Source organism: Lacerta agilis, chromosome 5, assembly GCF_009819535.1.
Source record: "Lacerta agilis isolate rLacAgi1 chromosome 5, rLacAgi1.pri, whole genome shotgun sequence".
NCBI lineage: Eukaryota > Metazoa > Chordata > Lepidosauria > Squamata > Lacertidae > Lacerta > Lacerta agilis.
In genome coordinates, this window is record NC_046316.1 from 30,300,413 (window position 1) to 30,317,511 (window position 17,099).

The 17,099-nt window shown below is 39.0% G+C and overlaps 1 protein-coding gene across 12 annotated transcripts in view; it reads left to right on the plus strand.

Moving 5' to 3' along the window:
* PCDH15 (protocadherin related 15) overlaps nucleotides 1–17,099 on the plus strand; it is a 441,732-nt gene that overhangs the window by 93,959 nt on the left and 330,674 nt on the right. Inside the window, exon 1 of one of the 12 annotated variants that reach the window (XM_033149152.1) lies at nucleotides 718–792. The exons of 10 other annotated variants lie outside the window; for them this stretch is intronic. The gene's annotated coding sequence lies outside the window, so the exon portion shown is untranslated. Of the gene's footprint in view, nucleotides 1–717; nucleotides 793–850; nucleotides 870–17,099 lie in introns of those variants that run through there. One more of the 12 variants, XM_033149154.1, reaches the window with a different exon arrangement.

Genomic DNA, 17,099 nt, shown 5'->3' on the forward strand with positions numbered 1-17,099 from the left:
AAGTATCCACTCCTCTAGTGCTGAGAGGCTTTAAACAGATTATTCCTTTCTGGTCAAATGATACATTGTAAATGAACATAAGCTGCTGTACTCCTTTGTTGCTAATGAAGTGGGAAAAAGCAAACAAAGAGCCCCTGGCAAAGTTTGATTGGACACACAGTACATTCAAGGAGCTAGCCCCGATTATCAGTGGGATATCAATTTGTCTTAGGACTGCAGCACCTGCTACTAATTGCTGGTGAGAGCTTAGTGGTCACTGTATAGTTTACCCCACTCAGCTCTCTCTCTCTCTCTCTCTCTCTCTCTCTCTCTCTCTCTCTCTCTCTCTCTCTCTCTCTCTATGTGTGTGTGTGTGTCTCTGTCAGTCCAGTAGCTGCTGCTGAGAGCAGGACAGCTAATTGCTATTGCTTTAATGCCAGTGAATCAGTGTGCTGAGCTAATAGCTGCAGATAGAGGGCACACAAATTCCTGCTTGGAGTGTATGGCTAGTTACTTGTGATGACTAAAGCGGCTGGAGTGCAAAGCAGAACGTGGAAAATGTTTTTTGTGGCTTTCTGATATGAGAAGGTATTTTTTCCCCCCCCAAAAAATGTTCGCTGCTGTTCAGGCTATGATTGTGATGAATGTTTCTCATGCAAAGAGATTGCTGCGGTTCTGCACTTCACCTTGTTTACCTTGAAAAGAGAAAAAGGAAACCTCGTTCTTATGTGTGAGACACTCACACAGGCTTAGCAGGAAAAAAACTTAATGCATAACCCAGCGTTGGCTAAGCATGAAACTTTCAGCTATTCAGTAAGTTGTTTTTCCCCACTTTAAACTGGCATTGATGGTAAACTACCTGAAGAGTGGAGATTCTCTCAAAGAGCGAAGTATTGTATCTTGCTTATGAATCATCTGCTTTGAGGTTTATAGCTGGAAGCCGGCAGTAATGAAGTGGTACTACTAACCATTTATTTTAGATGTTCAGTAGCTTCTCTCACCCTAGAAACTGTCTTCTGCATATTAACTTCTGTAGCATGCCTGCTTTTACATGTTGTGTTTTGCTTCTTAAAATTCTTGTCTGTTCACAATTGCAGTGTAAGCCAGTATATGCTTGCAATTTTTCTAGTGTGGTGTTGAAAGCAAGTTACCTCAATTATGGATTTGACTGTTCTGTGTTTTGTTTTTTGTCTGATGAAAATAGTTGAGAGGGCTGTTATCCAGAAAGAAGGGGCTGCATTTTAGTTGTTGTCTAATGAGGCACCATTTGATCCATATATTAAGTTAATTGGAAAGCTGTTCAGAGAAAATATATGATGTTGGTTTATTCATTGCAGCAATAAGCCCTTTGCATGAATACAAAATAGCTGAAGTAATAACTTCTTTGCAGAGTTAGTGTGTTTTACTTGTGGAACGTCAGCATACAATTTCCTAAACATGTGCACAGTTTTACTTTATACACACACAAAAATGTGTCTAGCTGTGGTGTGAAATTCAGTGTGCTTAACAGACATCAACATTATTTTGACAATCACTGTTGCTATTTTTGTTTTGTTATTATTAAGAGATGTAACACTCAACTAACTGTGTCATTCTTAGAAGATAGATATTGCAAGTTTAAGTCTGTGCCCATACTTTTCTGATTCTCAGCTAATTGTTAGAGCTGGTAAGTGAATCTGGCAGGAGGTGAAGTTGATGCTTCTTCGGATAACAAAAGAACAATTAATTTACACACTAGGGTGGTGCATTTTCAGCATTAAGTGTGCTGTGGCTAGCCTAACTGTTATAGGGGGAAACCCCAACTTTCTATGTTACTTCCAGTTGCTCAGGTCCAATTATGGGTTCTCTCTCTCTCTCATGTTTGAAAGGGTTGTCTTATAGCTGATAAAGTGATATTTGATGCTTCTATCTGGTTGTGGTGCTACTCTTGTTTCAGCAATATAATCTACCTAGGTTGGAGTCAGAGCCCTATGAAACAAGAGTGCAGTTTAGACAGCGTACTGTTCGGCTTAAAGACAAAGCACCTCTCTCTTTGCTGATGCAGTGATGTGCTTAGGCTGGAATGTTAGCTTCAATCACTTTGCCTCACCAGTTATCCTTGAATGGTAAGCGTGCAGGCTGTAGCAAACTCTGGATTTTCCTCTGTGCTTTATAGTTATCTACTTGTCTTAAATCACTGGTTGGAATAATTGCATTGTCATCTCATGTCATCTTAGCTCAGGTGCAATAGCTTTGCCAGGGGAGCAGTCACCTGTAAAAATAGCGGCACTGGAGTTCTTAATAATCTTTGAAAAGTGTTTTTATTATATTGGAGTATTGATTTACCCATGTGTGTCTCTTGTATGTTTGTTGAAAATATTAGGTAGTGTTCAGAGCTGAATTAGTAGTCAGGATCAAGCAATAAGTTTGTGAACTATACAATAAAGGATACCTTCATCTGTCAGTTAGAAGTGTTAGAGCCAAGTGCCAACAGGTGAGCAGATCCTACGATGTGAGAAGAGTATAGGAGCAAATTCTAGATCAGCCATCCCCAAACTCAGCCCTCCAGCTGTTTTGGGACTACAACTCCCATCATCTCTACAGGATCAGTGGTCAGAGATGATGAGAATTGTAGTCCCATAACAGCTGGAGGGCCGAATTTGGGGATGCCTGCTCTAGATGGATAGCCATGTTAGCTTGTTGCAGCAAAAGTTACAAAGATTCCTGTGGTAGCTTAAAAACAATTTTATTGTGGAACAAATGTATCCATAGTTTAGGAAGGAAAATGTGTGAGTACTTAAAAGTTTAGTATGTTACCAGTAGTCCAATGCATTTATGATTTCACACTTTCTGCAACATCATAATACAGATTCAAGCTATCCTGGACCTAATTTGTCCATCTGTGCCTAAAGAGGCTGTTGCAGTTGCAGAATTAGCAGTTTTTATTCACAATTAACTAATGAATAAATGCTACCTCTTGATTCTGTAACCCAAATTACTAATAGATTAGAATCCCCTTACAATACTTAAAGACACATTCTCAAGATCCTATAACAAAGGCTAGTGTATACACTTTAACCTAGCTCTCACTCCTCCCACTTCTATAACAAAACAGATTCAAACTAAGCGAAACATGATTTTTCTGATTATTTCACTGCACACTTATAGCCTCAACATATTACGTTAAACTCTGATCCAGTTTAAATTTAAGTGTTTAATGCATTATTTATAATAGTATATCCCAATTTTCAACCAATAGTTTTCACAACTAAAATGGGGGAAAAACTTCATTATAATTATTTAAAAACCTATAACTAAAAGTTATCACAATCTGCTCCAGTTATTCTTCTGCTTCCCAAATCTGTCTTACATGTGTCCTATACTCCAGTTTCACTACCAAGATACTGTGAGAAAATTATTTTCCATGAATGCTCTTTGCTTTCTAACCCTTGTGAAGTGATCTTGTGAATTCAAGTAGAAAAAGGAGAGCAAAACTGGAATTGAGGTCTCCACCATGCAAGATGAGACCTCACATCCTGTATTGTTAAAATAAGATATTCACACTTCACTGAATTATTTCCTACCAATGCTGTATTTCCTTGCAATGCATAACAATGAAGGGGTGGTGAGGAATGCGTTTGCTTTGGTGCATTCTTGTGTTCGTTTTGTGCTAGTTTCTTCTTGCCATCCAAATTGTGATCAAAAGTCAGGATACATTATGCCTCCCTGTGGAAATCAAGTTCACTATGCAGAAGTAAAGTTACATTTTTAAGCGATCCCCTTGTATCATCCTGTCCAAATGGCAGGAACTTCCATGACTCTTCTGTTCCTCCAGAGGCAAATATAAGTTCAGAGATTACAGTTCCCTCCCTTGCTCCCAAGAACCAGAAACTTATGTACTATGAACTAGTTCAGGTCATGCACCCCATGGCTTTTTTTAAAAAGGCAGACTGTGTGGGGAGGGAACTTTCTATACTTCCTTTCCATGTTCAGGATTTAAAAACCACAAATTTTTAAGGGGAACTATCCAAAGCATATAAAAAATTGGAAATGCTTTGGGCATTTAAAAAATTGGAAATGCTTTTCAATAATTATTAGGCCAGTGTATATACTGTGATTAGTTTTCCAAGCAATCCCTACATGTATGGTGTGAAGCTCTGAAGAGAGCAGATGCTCCTAACTTGGTTGTTGAAATTTAAACACGCCTTCAGCATGTGACAATTGATGGAAATCAGGATGCTCATCTGATTTGGACTTCCAGAAATAAAATGGCTATGCTGTACTGTACTCAGGTACTGCAAAAGGGGAATTCAGGGTGTGACATTAGAGGCCACAACTGAAATTTCACCAACCATGTTACAAATTGTCAACAAAAATGGCAGCATGCTAGCAAGCTTCCATATTGCTAGTGACTGCAGACGTATAATGGATTAATTTTACTTACGAAATTTTCTGCAGTAATTAAATATTCTTTTTTAAAAAGTGTAGGCTGACATTTTGATAAGTTGAGGTTATGTGGAATATATATATATATATATATATATATATATATATATATATATATATATATATATATATATATATATATAATCTTCAATGCATGAGCAATGCTAGTTCCACAAAAAATCCAGACTTTGAGAATCCTAAGGATAGATTCTCAGAGTGATGTGAATTCTGCTACACAATTTTCATTTGAGCTGAAAATTTCAGAAAGTTTGCAATAATTTCCCTCTGATGAGTCTATTCATGTATTAAATGTTTTTAACCCTTTTATACATTTATCTTCTCAATGAGTGGATCTACTTGCAAGAGTTGTGTAATATCAGACAAAGGAACCTATCTACTTCTGTGTGCCCGGAGTACTCCTTACTGAGAAATCTTATTTGAGGAAGTTGAATTGTAAGATTCTTACACTGCTCAGCTAAGTAGCACAACTTAATGTGCAACAGAGTGGTGAAGTTAATATATAAAATGGCTCTTTAAAAGTTACAAAAACTCCACTGTGAATTGGTTTATTGTGTTCTGCAAGCTGTAGAAATTCTTCATGTGTCAAAATTTTATAAAACTAAACTTTAATTTTAAAATAACTTGATGTATGAACATTTGCTTTTAAAAGACCTCATTATCTAATAATATTATCTAGAGAAAACTAATGCCTTGGTGTCTACAGGCAGTATCATTTATCGATTTCCATCTGTTCATAGTTATTCAAGTATATGATTGTTCCAGCAGGTTTTAAATTAACATAAATCATTTAGCCAGTGCTGTAACAACTTTACTAGCTTGGCTGATCTAATTATTTTATTATCCATTTGCATTGTGGTTGTGTTTAGTAACTTCAGAAACAAATTGTTCCCTATTTGAAGTTTGCTCCAGTTCGTAACTTGTATATTGTTAAACTTGGCTACTGATTGCACAAGATAATGATGTTTTTAATTATCTCAACCTTCTGTGGGCAAATGATCCCCTGGCCACAATTCAGAACCCTGTTGGGCTCCAGTGTTCACATAATGCTCAGCACAAGCACAGACTGCCCTCCTCACTGGATTCCCTGAAATGAATGGAGAACCCCTTGCTTGTACTGAGGTTCAAGAGGTTTGACCTGCTGAAGTTGCATTTAGCAGTAGAGCCAGTGCGGTGTATAGAGAATTGGACTGGGATTAAGGAGAGCTGCTTTCAAATCCTTACTCCGTCATGAAGTTCACTAGTTGATCTTGCACTGGTCACTGTCTTTCAACCTAGCTCTACATCACATAGTTGTTTTAAGACCAGGGAAGAACTATGTATGGCACTCTCAGCTCCTTGGTGGAAGGCCAGTATTGAAAAGAATACATAAATAAATAAGTTAGTGTGAACGTAAGCAGTCCATGATGAATGGCAAGCTTGCATCTATAAGAGGGCTTTAGCCTGTGATGCTTAGTGGGGCTCCAAGCATCTTCATTGTGAGCTATTTGTATGTATTTGCTGGTTAGTGGAAGATTCTGATTGATTGATTGATTGATTGATTGCATGGCACATCGAATGGTGCTTTTTGAGCATCTGTAGTGACAACCCAAAACCCAAATTCTGTGTGGATGTTGCCATAGCTATTCCCTCAGTGTTGAAAAGGGCAGTATGGATGGCTACCCACACTTAAAGAAGTTGTATGACTTGGCCTCAGTAGTATATAACCCCTTTGTTGTAGGCTATACTTCATTTGTTATTGAAGCTGCATTTCCCTCAGTTCCATTTTCTTCACTAACACCAATGTATCATGTAGGAAACATAATCATTCAGCAAATGTAGTAAGAAAAGCCACCTAGAGATGAATTCAATGGGAAACCCACTGCAATGGCCTTTTGCTGATGGCTGCAGTTCATTTGAACATTATGGCTTCCATGTTCTTCCTTCGTGGGATGAAAAATGCATCCTATAAGTTGCCATTCTAGTACATTCTAAAATAAATTTGCTTCTTGTCTTCTGAACGAATCCTTCTGGCAGTCTTTTGAGTTGTTGAAAGGATTATCTCTTAAGTTAAGGTGGTGAGCAGGGTTAGGCAGAACAGTGTTTGCTCAGGATGAAAGAATCACACTCAGAATTGAATTGTCAATTAGAAGTGACTTCCCACTGGATATGAATGTTCTATTGCTGAGAGATGTGTGATTTCTATTATTTAGAAGTTTCTTTCATTTCTGTATTCAGTGAAAGGAAAGCTTGAGCATGGCCAGTAGAATTAATAACAGCTTCCTGTGTAACGGAAGACAGCCATGTACTTAATGAAGTGCATCATTCTAATAGCAAGTCCTCCTAATGAATGCTTTCCCTGTTGTTTTAGAAAGGAGCCAGAGTGACACTTCTCTGATTCTGGATCACTGAATCCGTATGGAAGCACAATTGGTTTGTCTGAGAAGAGTCTCCTTTAATTTTATTTTAACATTCAGGATGCAAGTCTATTACTTACTTTACATTTCACATTTGGTGTTCTAGTGTGGGGTGTTACATTTTTAGCCATATAATTATTTGCTATTACAGTCAAAACTTGATGAGATCATATCAACTAAGAGCTCAATGGAAGAAAAACATAACCCTCACTAAAGATGCCTGGAATAATGATAAAAGCATCAAGATCTGATACATTTGTTTTTCAGTGTTTATTTCCTGTGTATTTTTTTAAACAAAAAAACATTTATGATAACAGCTGTTATAAGTATGTTAATGGCTACAGAATAATATCTCCTTGAAATATGAACAGATGAGTTTCAAATTAAGTGCAAAATGATATGCACTCACATAGTCCACATAATGTACTCAGCAGTGGCTGAAATTGCCAGGAAAAGAAATCTTGGGGTTGGTAGTAGAAAAGGTAAATTCACTCTTAGGAAAGGTTTTGTAAATAATACATGAGTAAATTAATTGCAATATTATTTTATGACTAAAAAAAAACTATTCAACCATTTTCATAAGATAAAAAACTAATCTAAATAAAACCCAAAAACAGAGAAAGAAAAGAAAAAATACAGTTTCCTCTCTCAATGGTAGCTCTTAACTCTTGTCTCACATAGAAGGTGGTGGACCCTCCCAGCTCTCACCTGGGAGCTTTCCTTTTTCTCCCATCTCCTTTTTCCTTTATCACCCATCTCCTGGGATGTCTTTCCTTCCCTGTGTCTCACTCAAGGTCCTCCACCAACTATCCACCACCTTCATGTGTTTGTAATCCTTTGACCCCAAAATGGACCAGAGCAGAGGACACAAAGGAAGACAAAAAATATATAGAAAAAAGCAGAATATCCGTCTGTTAGTTACATGGAGAAATAATTCCAAACATTTACTGTAGAATGACATCCAGATGATCTACTTTCTGTTAGGCAATATTTCATCAATCTTGCAACATGAATGTTTCAGATTAATTCATTTTTCTTTCCAGTCCAAAAGGGGTTCTCTAATTATTATTAGCTCAGCCATTTCACCCTCCTGTTTTGGCAATCATTTATCTATATTATTCTCCGAAGTCTCTGCATCCTCTTTGATCCCACTTTCCATTTCATTCTTCTCTGGTCTGCTTTCATTCTCCATTTCACCAATCTTAGATCTAATCAGTTTTATTTGCTCATCAAACATTTGTCAAAGGGTGCCAACAGTCAGTGGAATGCCCAGCAACATACTTGTCTTTCTGAATGCTCTTGATCTTATTAACAATTCAGTATCATTTTATCACCCATCTCCACTTTAAGATCTTCACATCATTCTCTTTTCAAATCACATTCCTTTCCCATGGAGGAAAAATGAAGTGGCAAAGTTACTTTTGATTTCCTAGCAACGCCTTTATTGAGAAAACAAGAAAATTAAAAATGAAGAAAATTAAAATTATTAGCACTCAGAACTCCCAACAGGGCTCTTATGTGGCTTTTGGGCAAAATGTTGATGCTTCTGCTCATGTGTCATTCACCCACATCAGCTTCTCAGTCTTCTGATGTAGAAAATGGCTTTTTCAGAGCATCAGAGGTTAATTCTCTGTTCACTCTTATCTCTAGAGTGATTTCGATAGTCAAGATCAGGCATAGGCAAACTTGGCCCTCCAGGTGTTTCGGGACTACAACTCCCATCATCCCTAGCTAACAGGACCAGTGGTCAGGGATGGTGGGAGTTGTAGTCCCAAAACATCTGGAGGGCCGAGTTTGCCTATGCCTGGCCAGGATTTATGCCTGGGTTTTATCAGTCTCCACATCATTATCTCCATCAGCAGCCTGATTCAGTCCACCATGTTCCTCCCCTGAAAGCCTGTGATTTTATTTTAAGACTTAAAGGGTGGGATGTGCTGGATTTTACAGTGTTCTTAGATCTTGAGTTTGTGATGTTAAAAAACCTCCACTTATTTTGACTCATGAAGTTTGTAAAAAAGGGGTACAAAGTGTAAGCCACATTGTGTTTATCAGATGAAATATCACCCTTACACAAATCAGTGCTGTATTGAATTAAATGCTCACTTATATTTACATTTACTTGGTGACCCACAGTTTTAGCTTTTAGTAGACTTTGCTAATAACACATATTTTTTAGTAACTTTTGATGTTGAAGAAGTGCTGAAGATTAGAATCCCTTTTTGGGCTTATATTCAAATAGTCAGCTAGCTGTTGCACTTACTAACATTCTTCTTAGTAGCCTTCTAAGTTAAACACTTTTATTCACTTACTAATTGGATGAACAGCATCTAATCAAAGAGACAAAACCTTCTAAAGGCTGAAAAAGAAGCATAGTGGCTTCAGGTAACCCATTGGTTAGGGCCTATTAAGTTTATACTGGGAAATACACTGGGAAATTGATACCTACATTGATTTCCACATATTGAACTAGAATGAAATGGACATCCATTTCCCTCGTTACACATTCTGGTCATACATTTCCCTATACAAAGAAGCCAATGTATAGCAAACATAAGTCTGGGAATCCCTGCCACCATTTCACCACTGTAAAGTGATGAATGATGGAGCGAGGCAGTTTGGAGGAGAGAAGTGTCAAGGTATGATATGGTTAATCCTTTCTGCACCACCATATTACTGAAAGGCTACTGGTAGTCATTTTTCTTTTATATGCGGTTTCCAGGTGATTTGACTGCATCAAATGGAGAAAAGTAATTAGTGACTTCTCTGCTATTTCACAAGTCTTGCCACTTTGGCTTGGTTCTGTACCTGTTTGCCAGTTGACCAGGGAAGGCTTCCCTCCCTTTTTTAAGGCTGAAGACCACACTGATCTATGGCTGACCTTTAACCAGGGTTGGGGAGAATGTAAAGGTAGATGTGGTCAATGTGTAAAAGTGGTTGTGGATGAGAACTGCAGTTCACAATGTTGCCTTCCAAAATGTAATCCCGGGACCAGTCTGTAAATTTAATAATCATCCCCTTTTGAATTAGTAAATGGACAAATGTGTAGGTGCTTGGGGGACCACCAATTTCTTTTTAGACATAATGGACCCATGTAAGCAGTCTATTAAAGTAATGGGGGGCGGAGAGGTTACAATAAAGCCACAATAAACCCTTGAGGGGCTGGATAAAGCCTGCAGGTCACAAGCTAGCTTCCCCTAGCAGACTAGTTCCATTTTGTCATCTTGAAGAATCATGTACAGTAGTTGCATCAGCATCAACTTTCATGTAAGTGAACATAGCTAAATCAGGGTGTTGGAATTTACTTTTAGTGAGTGCTGCATCTAAGCATACACAGTTTGTGGAAATTGGGTCGCTTTATAAATTTATAGGTTGGCTGATGATTACTTTCTCATTTTGTTTTTGTTTTTAAAGTGGATTGTGTTGCTTTCCTCCAGACATCAGTTCTGGGACCTGGGTGAAAGAATTCCTGTGTGTGGTCCCATGGGCATTTATGTTTTGTAGGAAAGACCTTTATGTTTTTAACAATGCATTTGTTAATAATGGCTGCACTTAAGATGATCTTAAAATGATGTACTTAATATACCTAGCTAGGTGTGTGTGTGTGTGTGTGTGTGTGTGTGTACGTGTACACATATATGCACACACACACCCCATATGTCATAGACATTAATCTATTGGGTTTTAATTGGATTCTCTCCCTAAAGTCTGATCACATTATCTTTACAATGGGGAGGTTGTACTTTTCACATTTATAAAAACCTACTCCACTGTGACTTGTATGGCTTACTCGTGGCAAGATTATTTTTAAAATGATTGTGCTCAGTAGTCACATGCTTTAAGCCAAACTTCTCATTATTGGCAGTTTTCATCCCTCCCTCACAAGTTTTAAAGTCCACTGTGAGCATTTAAACAGCTCACTCGGTGTAGTTCTATGAGAGGTGGTGCTCTTCAAATGGATTTGTGATTCTTCTGTACATGTACATGGCATATGGAGGGAAATGTAAGGACTCAGCAATCCCCTGCATGGCATACCATCACTGCCACTCTGGTCATCTGCCAACCTGCCGGCTGCTACTGGTGTCTGCCTAGCTGGACAGAAGCCAGGCAGCACTTCTGAGCAGCCACCATGGGTGAGACTGGCACTGCATGGAGGTGTTGTTCCTAGTCCTGTTTGGACAGGATGAGACAGGCAGGCAGACAAACCCTCACAGACTTTTAATTTAAACACATACACACATGTCCTACATACATAGCCATGCATGTATTATTATAAAATCATAAAGTATATGCAGGCCACATGTGAAACACTCCTTTGTTGGCTACCCTGACCAAGAGACTGGACTCCGTTCTTTTTGCTTGACTGCAAGGAATGGATGAATCTTGTCAATCTCAGTTTTTCTGAGTTTCTTCTTTTCTCAGTTCTCCACATTTCTCAGCAATTTGCGATTTTTTTATTAAAAAAAAATCCTCACAGGTGTTTGTCAGTGTTTTAGTGAGAATTTCTCCTAATAGACATATTTTTTGCAAGCTGCCTTTCCTAATATAATGCATGTTGGTATTTTATGAATTTTCTGCAAACTTTCTTCTGATGTGAGCACTTTTGTACACATTGACTGGAAAATTTGGAGAAGTACAGATTTTGAAGAGTACTTGATTTTCAGTTCAGAAAGTGTGCAAATTGGGGACTTTCCCATTATAGCGCAAACAAAGTGGATTCCCACAGTCCCCATACCCATTGACTATTCACTACTCCTTTCCACTTCTACTCCTTTTCTCTGTAGGGAGAAGGGGGGGGGACATTCTTCAATGTTCTCTCCTTCCTCCACCAGCCTTTTCATCAGGTGTCTCTGTTGCCTGCTTTACCAACCTCTCCAGGTGCCTCTGTCCCATATCTGCCATATGACAGAAGAACAGGGCCAAGAGTATGGTCTTTATTCACTTTCCCTTTTCATGGGAGAAACACATAAAGTGGGCTTTAGTTGCATCTCATTTCAGCTACTGTAACATGCTTTACAAAAGGCTGCATTCTCTACATCAAACGTTTGTACAGCATGTACTTTCTCATAACTATACCCTGGTTAGCAGTCTGGCTGCAGAATTCTGAACCAGTGAAGTTTCCATACCCCCTTTGAGGAGCATCATGGCCCTGGCTATGGCCTATAAAGCTCTAAACATCTTGGGGCCAGACTACCTAAAATATAGCATTCTTCCATACAAGTCTGCTTGGGCTTTTATGTCTGTGGGAGGGGCTCTTTGTTGTGTCCAACAAACGTCAGAGGAACATTTGATGGGATCTGAAGATCTGGAACTCCTTTTCTGGTGACCTTCTGTTGACAATAGAACACCTGCCCTGGCATCTTCAGGTAGGGCTGGGAGAGATTCCCATCTGATGACCTGGAGACCCACTCTGAGTCAACGTAGACTGTACTGAGCCTGATGGACCTATGGTGTGATTAAGTAGAAGACAACTTTATATGTTACTGAGACAGGTGTTTGGCCTTCCAAGTTGACTTGTTTTATTGCCACAGTGAGTGTAGTAATCTATTTTATTTGACCGGTATTTTATTGGATGTATCTTCTGTGCTCAATTTTTATGATGTTGTTTGTTATTGTTTTGTATTGATCACTGTTAGCTGCCTTGGACAACATCTGGTGAAAAGGTGGTGTTTAAATAAAATAAAATAAAATAAACATAACTATATATTAAACTCAATGAAATAAAACGCTGTAACTCAGTGTTTACTTGATTTACATGACTGTTGACATATTTTTTGGTGCTTGAGGCAGAAGAGAAAATGGTGCCCACCATCACTCCAGTCAAAGTTCCTTGTACACAGGATTGTGGACAAAGTGCCTTGTACACAACTGCAGACAGAAACTCCCATGAGCGCTTCTCCCTAGGAGTAGAAATACAATCAATGTAAATAAGATAGCAATCTGTTGTCGTTTTATGAAGCTGCCTAAAGCCCAGGTCTTGAAATTCTATATGGAATGAATAATACCACAATGTAAATAGCATTTTCCTTGTGTTAATTAAGTTTCTCTGAATTGTGTTTATGTATAGCGTGAATCACTGGCACATTATGTTGCAATTAATATATCCTCTCCTGCCCTTTAACACACATAACAGGCCACAGTGATCAGGAAAAAAAGATGTTTGAAAGATTGTGCAACTGTTCAATTTATAAGGCGTTAGTCAAAACACAGCTTACGTGAGGACAGCCTCAGATGGGCCTCTTCCTTGGTTGGTAGGCCCACCTGTTGGGAAGAAGCAAGGGGACAACAGTGATTTTCCAAGCATTGGAAAAATACAGTACAGTACCTGGATATATTTTTTGGTAGTCCCCCCACTGGGAATGTTAACTAATCTGTCTCTTTTATTTCTAATTTGTAAGCCCTTGTGTCAAAAAAACCTTTATTGATGGTCAGAGATGTGTGTGGAGAAATGACTAGTAAGGATAAGTTGCTGCCTCTGTTCATTTACAACATTTTAACCATTTTCTGTGTGAATGTGGTTGAAACTCTCCTGTCCTCCCTTTCAATGATGCATTGAATGTATCCATTCTTCTTTATCCTCTCTGACTTGATGCGGCTATTAGAGTCAGGCTGACCGATTCTACTGAGGTTCAAAGGTCTGGCTCAATCTTGCTTTTCAAGCAGTAGAAGTGGGAAAGCTTAGATTAGATCAAGGTTAGCATGGCTGAGTGACACTTGGATTTAAAAGAAAAAACTTTGACTGTTACAGAAAGCTTAAAAACCAAAGACTGTTTCAGATATTCCTGGAAAAAAAGTAATTTATTTTGAGTTTGTGGCATTTCAAAGATCACAGATTTGTTATTCACTGGCACATCCAGCTGAAGCTACACAAGAGGAGCAAGAAAAGAGCTCTTTGATCTCATAGTACTCTGAGTTTATTTGGCTTGCTTGTTTTTTATAGTTTATTGGGCAGAACTGCCTCCTCTTTTTCGCCCTGAAAAACCATGGTTTCTTCTCCAAATCTGTCTTGAATCAGTTGCGCATTAATTACAGAACTCAGTAATTTTAGGAGGGCAGAATAATTCTTGTGTTTCATTGTGTACAAAGGACACAAAAGATAATATAATGCACTTTCATCATGGTTCCTAGGTGAGAAGGCAGGTACATTTCCATTTTCAGGACATTTCCAGCCTTGGTTCCAATAACAACCATCCATGATAAAGGCTGGCTTAGAAGACCACCCATGAAAGTGCTCTGTGGTTAGGTTCCATACAGATGTCTACCCACCAGATCATTCTCTTGGCTTTCTGACTGCTTGCCACCAACCTGTAGTTTTCCTGCAGTGCTTTACAATTTCTGGATGTTCTGGGGCATTGTGGAAAAATTCAAAATGCTGCTGCCACCATAATCCCACACCCAAGAGACCAAGCAGGTGGGAGAGCCAAACAGCAGCACTAGTGGGCTCTGCCTGAACGTGTGGTCTTTGGCAGCTGGCTGAGGGTGCTGGATGTTGCCAGCCTTCTAAGAAACTTTAGTGACTGAATAGAATAGACTATGGAGATGTTTGAGAAAAGACTTTGCTCTTCATGATATTGGACAAATATATTTATATACCCCTCTGTTGTCTGTAGCTACTGCTACACTCAAGCTTCTGACTGTGCTTCTACTTTTGACAAATTGCAAACAAGCTTCTGAATTCACATCTGGACACAATCCAGTGGGCATTGGGTAAGGAGCTACCCAGCAGTCCAGATCTCTGGAAGGAGCTTAGTTGGATTAGGACATGAAAATATTTGATCAGAATTGTCTTCTCTTTGGAAATCTGTTTCTCTGCCTGTCCCTTTCTCCATCTCTGCCTTGCACTGTGGCTACAACCTTGTTTCTATCCTTCTTATTGTGGTACATTTAGAATTGTTTTTGAGCAGGCAATAGGAAGTCAACAAGCTGTAATCCATCATAAGAGGTTAACATTAATTGAGATAAATATAAGAATGTATTTGCTTTTGAGTCACTGGAGTTGTAGAATGGTATATGATGAGTGGCTATACAATTGTTCCCTGTGTGTGTTTGTTGATCTAATGAGAATACGAAGACACTCACTTCGTCAACCTGAACTTCGAAAGTGAGACTTTGTTTATGTGTGTTGTGTACACTCCCAGTTTGTTCAGGATGAATTTGTGAGATGAGGAAAGGCATTTTCCAGAAGTGCAGTCATGTTTCTCTCTTGTAGCAAACACAACAAAGAGCCTTTTCAGCATGCTGAAGGCATCAGCTTTTGTGGACCACAATCCACTGCATAAGAGGCATGAATTCTAATCCTAAATGACAAGCATGTGCACTCAGTGGGGATGTAGAGGAGTGAGGTCAGAGGGAAATGAAATGCAAACTGAGCAGAAAGTGACAATTACCTGAAACCAATTAACAAGGCAGTGACTAACTGACAAGACAGTTGTTTAAAAGGTAAACAAAACTTAGTTTCTGTCTTAGCTACAGGTAATTGAAATACAGTGGACACTCGGGTTGCGAAAGCGATCCGTGTGGGAGGCACATTCGCAACCCATGCCGCTGTATCTGCACACACACGTGACACAATTCGGCACTTACTTCTGCGCATGCGCAAAGTGTGATTTAGCGCTTCTGCGCCGAAACCCGGAAGTAACCCGTTCTGTTGCTTCTGGGCTCGGCGCGGTGCGCAACCCGAAATCACACATCCTGAAGCAGCCGTAACCCGAGGTATGACTGTACATGAACATAAAATTTGTCCACAAGCATTTGTGCACATGCTTAATTCTTTGAATGGGGAAGTTGCCTGTTTCTCAGTCCCCAGAGGGTAGGAAGACATGCAAATGTTGGAACTTGCACTGGGGTTGTGACTAGGAGTTTCCAAACAGACCCTATGGAAGTTCTTGCACCAGTGCCAGTCAGATTAAAACCGAGAGCTAATACTAGAGCTGGCTGCTGCACTCCTTCTTGGCTTAAAGCTAGGTCCATGTGCTGGTACTGGTTTTCCCCTCCTCCTAAGTCAATTCATGGTGCTAGTAATGACCTTTGTAGTACTAAGTGGTTTGCAGCCAGGTTATCTGAAGGACTGTCTACACCCATGTAAACCCACCCAGCCTTTGAGATTGGCACTGGAGGGCAAGTGACAGTTGTTAGATTGACAAGTATCAGGGGAAGGATATTGTCTGTGGTGACCCTCATTTTTGGACTACCTTCCCTGGGAAAATATGTGTATATGTTGTCCCAATATAAGTGTCTTCCTTTGTTGGCGTAAAGTCAATAATGCCTTAGGTAATGTCAATAACTTGTTTGGGCTTTGTATAATTGCTGCAATTTTTCATGTTTTATTCTAGGATTTTTAAAATTCAAATATATGAAAATATATGTGTCAAATGGGTGTGAGTTCATCACTAGCAAAAAACAAGATTGTTCTAACACTGGCTGTGTTTGGACGCCATACTAAACTATGGTTTAATGAGTCATAAACAAACGTAGCCCCCCTCCCTGATTTACATGATCCCCTCACTCCCTCCCGCACCTTCTCCTGTTTAAGCACAATGGTTTGATTTGCCACAGCTTGCCATATTATCCAAACTGTGGCAAATATTCACTATGATAGTTTCAAACCAACCAACTTCAAACTGTAGCAAGCTCATTTAAACTAACTATACCTAAGGTTAACCATAATTATGGATTTGAATGTCACATCAAGTTGTGATTAAGCAGAAGCAGAAGTTTCTCAACTCTTTCTCCTGACCATAGGGAAGGTGAGAGACACATATGAATCTGGGAGTAGGGTAGGCTCATTCACGTTCAGCAAGGCATAGTCTGGCATAACATCTGAATGCAGCCAGTATCTCCATGAATGTGATGGATATTAAGCCCTTGTCCTTAATTTGCTGAATCAACTGAAATTCCTAGTTCTCTAAATTATTATGACATTTACTGATAAAGGATAAATAGCCTCTTTGCAAATAAAATTCATGCTTTGAGATTGTGGTACTTGCTTTTCCCTGGTGTCTTTTCCCCCCCTTGAAGTGAATATGCAACTTTAAGGCATTCTCTGCTTAGATGTGTGTATAATGTGCTATGTGTTAGATATTGATTTATAATGCCAGTTGTGATTAAATTATTCTAGTTAATCTTGTTATTCTACAGAGTCAGAATATTAGCATTGCACACAAAACAGTGAATAGCACAATGGTTGCATTTTAACTTTTGACTGCAGTTCACTCACTGTTGGCTGAAACCATTATTCTCCATATGTGCTCCAACCATATGCTGGTTTTCAGAATAAATCCAAAC